This window comes from Octodon degus, unplaced genomic scaffold (assembly GCF_000260255.1).
Source record: "Octodon degus isolate 3935 unplaced genomic scaffold, OctDeg1.0 scaffold00044, whole genome shotgun sequence".
Lineage (NCBI taxonomy): Eukaryota > Metazoa > Chordata > Mammalia > Rodentia > Octodontidae > Octodon > Octodon degus.
Genome location: NW_004524620.1, coordinates 377,014 through 381,221, shown reverse-complemented (window position 1 = coordinate 381,221; position 4,208 = coordinate 377,014). Strand labels below are relative to the sequence as shown.

The following is a 4,208-nucleotide window of genomic DNA, read 5'->3' as shown; positions in this document are numbered from 1 at the left end:
TCAGTGGTGATTAACAAATTTGCCATGAAGCTGTGCTTGCTTGCCTGTGACAGCTTGGAAGCCAGACTTGATGCTGGCAAGAGAGCAGCAGGGATGACAGGTTTCACACTGTGAGACCCAGAGCTAGGTATCCATCGGCAGAATTGTATCCGGTGACTGGCATGCGTGACAAGTGACATATTCCTTGATATATCTTCCTAAGGCATTTTCTATCTGTTTCTGTTGGAATCTTCCATTGATTACAGGATGGTTGTTGCTATCTGTAGAACCATTTGTACTCAGTTCTGCCAACAGAAACTCCAGGAGACATCTGGGCTGAGGATGCAATAGTTAACAGATATCTGTAAAGTTAACAAAAGAAGTTCTCTTGGTTACTACTCAAACAACCTGAGGTTTCATGACAAATTTACTTTTCTCTCCTTCAACCATACCTGCATTTTTTAAAAAAATGTATTTGGTTGTTGCAAGGTCTCACTACACAGCTCTGACTCGTGATAATCCTCCAGTTTTCAGCCTCCCCGGCACTGGGGTTACTGTCATATGCCACTATGCCTGGACTTTGGCCAGCTCAGCCCTCTCTGGGGGCGGGGCTGGCATGGCATGTGGTGAACCAAAAGCACAGTCCCTGTGCTTGCCTAAGCTTGCCTAAGCAGGTGCTTTAGTCCTCTGCGCTGTCTCCCTGGCCCATATCTGCATGCTTGTTCCTCGTGATGTTGAATACTCAATTCAGTAGCTCTTGCATGTGCAGCCTCTCTCTGAGCCTGCCCAAGCAGGGCCTTTCTGGTTACTGAATGAAATGCGATCATCTTCTTTTGCTGTCTTCATCTTCTAAAGCTTCATCTTTTTCTAATATTTCATCCTCACTTGGAATCTTGACATCCTTTTTCTTCTTTTTCTTGCCAAGCATAATATCAAGCTCTTCCTCTGGTTCAGCTGGCTCTTGGATGTCACTTTCAATTTTAAGATGCTTTATACTCTGTTCCACTTCATCAGTAGCACATACTTTTTTCTTTTGATTAAATAAATTCAAGTCATGTAGATCATCAGAAGCATCATTCTTCGCACTGCCTTCCCATGTTTGTCTTCAGTCAGTTCTAGCTCTACTACCTTTTTTTTTTTTTCCTGAGGGCTGGGTTTCCTCTGTCTGGGCATCCCCTTCCTCAGCTGCCATAAAGGGCTTCTTCTTCTTTCTCTTCTTGCCCCTAGTAGGATCAAAAGTCATGTCATCCCTGGACATGGCTACAGTTCACATGGGTTCTGCATGGATCAGAAGTGAGGCTGGTCAGCTGCAGGCCCCTGGTGTCAGTGCTGCTCTTCCCCAACAAGACAACTTTTCCTGGATGGGGAGATAGCTCGGCAGTATAAGCACCTGCCTGGAAAGCACAAGAACCCCGGATAGATCCCCAGTACCACATGCCATGCTGGCCCTGGAACCCTGGACATGCCGTGCTGGCCACTAAAACTGGGCATGGTTGCACACGCCTGTAATCCCAGCACTGGGGAAACTGAGAAATGAGGACCACCAGAAGTCCAAGCAGCATAGTGAGACTGTGTATCGAATACATAAATAAATAAATGATTTTTTAAAAAATTAAAGGCAACTTTCACTTTGCTAAAATTTTCCAATACTGTCTTACCAAGCTGATCAAAGACTTTGTTATTTTGAATGTATTTATAGATCTACTTAGAACTACGATTGAAGCCAACTGGGAAAATGAATATATTCTGACTTTTATGTCATAACTTAATAATTAGAAATTTCAAATCTGGTATCCACAAAGGAAGCATAAGCAATCGCTGAAGGACGATGCATCCTTTATGGTGAAATTTTGCAGAGCTCACACTAGGTGGCAGGTTTTTGGTTTTGGTGGGTTTTTTTGTTGTTGTTGTTGTTGTTTTTTGTTTTACTGTACTGGGGAGGCACATGTCAGGCAGGCACTTATGCCACTGAGCTGTCTCCCTGGCCTTAGATGGCAGGTTTCAAACAGTTTTCTAGATCATAAAATCCTAGGGACCAGGGAGATGGCTCAGTGGAATAAGCGCTTCTCTGGCAAGTGCAAGGGCCTGAATTCAATACCTGGTACTGCAAAAAAAAAAAAAAAAAAAAAAAAAACAGAAGGTGGAAACTTCTTCTGCCTTTCCCTGTGGGTGAACAGTAAGATTTTCTTTTTTGGCAGTTGAGTTATTTGGACACCGAATGGCCAGGTAGCCAAGTCCCAAAAGATGCGCACGCGTGCATGATCTCACCCAAGTGAATGCGGGAGGGGCACAGCATCTGTTTTTTCTGCTGTCAGGCAGGGCTGAGAGATTTCAGAGTTAGAAAAAGAAGCCCTTTTCAGATCCAGGGTAATCAGTGCCTACACAGAGCAATAGCAAGACTAGGAGAGATGCCAGCTTCCAGTGTCCCTTGTCCTACTATACAGTATCAATATAGCAAAGGCCAAGTGACAGCAACTCATTGTTGGGAAACCGATTTCCTCCTAAGCAGTTTGAGCATTTCACCTGAAACAGTTTTATAACATGCAGCTGTACCCTACAGTGCACAGTAGAAGGGAGCTTCAGAAACCCCTGTGCCTCCCCAGAATCCAGGAGGCCCTGAGAAAGTATCCCATGATGACCTCCAGGGAAGATAAGGAGATGAGTGAGAATGGCTTTAGAGCGGTGTTATGGTTAGTGTCTAGGTTCCCCCAAAGCCTCATGAAGGCTTGGGGCGGCTTCTGGGTTTTGTGATTGATTGCTTTGGGTGTGGCTGCTGCCCCTGCCCTGGGGCAGGTAATTTACATTACAATGTAAGGAGCGGAGAGAAACTAGAGTGCTGCTCCCCCTCCCTTGTGCTCTTGCTCTTGGCTGCCACCAGGAAAGGTTGCTTTCTGCTATGTGCTGCTCTGCATTGGACCCAGCTGAATATGGGCAGAAACCTCCAGTAACTGTGAGCTAAATAAACCTTTCCTTCCTTCATTTTGAGTGTCGGGTATTTGTCCCAGCGAGAGAAGAGTAACTAAGACAAGCAGCTTCTTATAAATTCTCCATGTTCTGGGAGCATGGTGAGCATTTGAGTGAAACAGTGTTGAAGGAAACCGCAAAAACATAGAGATTAAATGATACCCTCCTGAAGAACCAATAGGTCACAGATAAAATTAAAGAAACTAAATGGTTTCTACAATTAGACAGTAACGCAAAGACAACACACTGGAACTTATGGCACGCGTGAAAGCAGTGGGAAATTTATAGCAATCAATTCCCATATCAGAAAACAAAGCCAGCTCAAATAAACAACCTCGTGTTGAACCTCAAGCTTCTAGAGAAGTAGAAAGCAAATCAAGTTCAAAACTCATGTGAGAAGGGAAATTATAAGGATTAAAGCAGAAATGAATGCAATGGAGATTAAGAAAACAATATAAAGAATCAACAAATTGACAAGTTGGTTCTTTGAATGATTAAATAAAATTGACAAACCCATACCCAATCTTATCCAAAACTAAAAGAAAAAAAAAAGACTCAAATTCATGCAATTAGGAATGAAAAAAATAAAATCACAACAGATCTGCAAAAATTAAGAAGATCATCAATACCTACTTCAGGAACCTGTATTCTAGGGCTGGCCAGATAAGTCAGCAGATTAAAGCGCATGCTTAAGCAGGCGCATGGACAATGCCGTGCAGGCCCCACCCCAGGGGCTCACTGAGACAGCAGTTGAGACTGGGCATGATGGCACACGTCTGTAATCCCAGCACTTGGGAGGCTGAAAATAGGAAAATCACTACAAGTCTGATCTGTGTAGTGAGACCCTGTAGACCCAGTACTAAATACATTTAAGAAAAAGAACCTATATTCTATTTTATTTTTTATTTTTGTGAAACCAGGAATTGAACTCAGGCCCTTGAGCTTGCCAGGCAAATGCTTATTCTACTGAGCCATCTCCCCAGCCCAAAACCTGTATTCTAATAAGATGGAAAACACAAAAAGACAGATTTCTAGACACATATGAATTGCCAAAGTAAATCAAGAAGGTGTAAAAATTCTATGGGCTTGGGAGATGGCTCAGTAGAATAAGCACTTCCCTGGCAAGCGCAATGGTCTGAGTTCAATCTCTGGTTCCACAAAAAAATAAATAAATAAAAATAAAAATTCTAAATGCACCATATTAGTCCATGAAATTGAAAATGTAATTAAAAACCTACCAACAAAGAAAAGCCTAGATATTCATG

General features: G+C 42.8%; 1 pseudogene; it reads right to left on the bottom strand.

Annotated features, from left to right (window-relative positions):
• On the bottom strand, nucleotides 1-1,237 carry LOC101568144 (annotated as a pseudogene).
• Nucleotides 1,238-4,208: the final 2,971 nt, after the last annotated feature.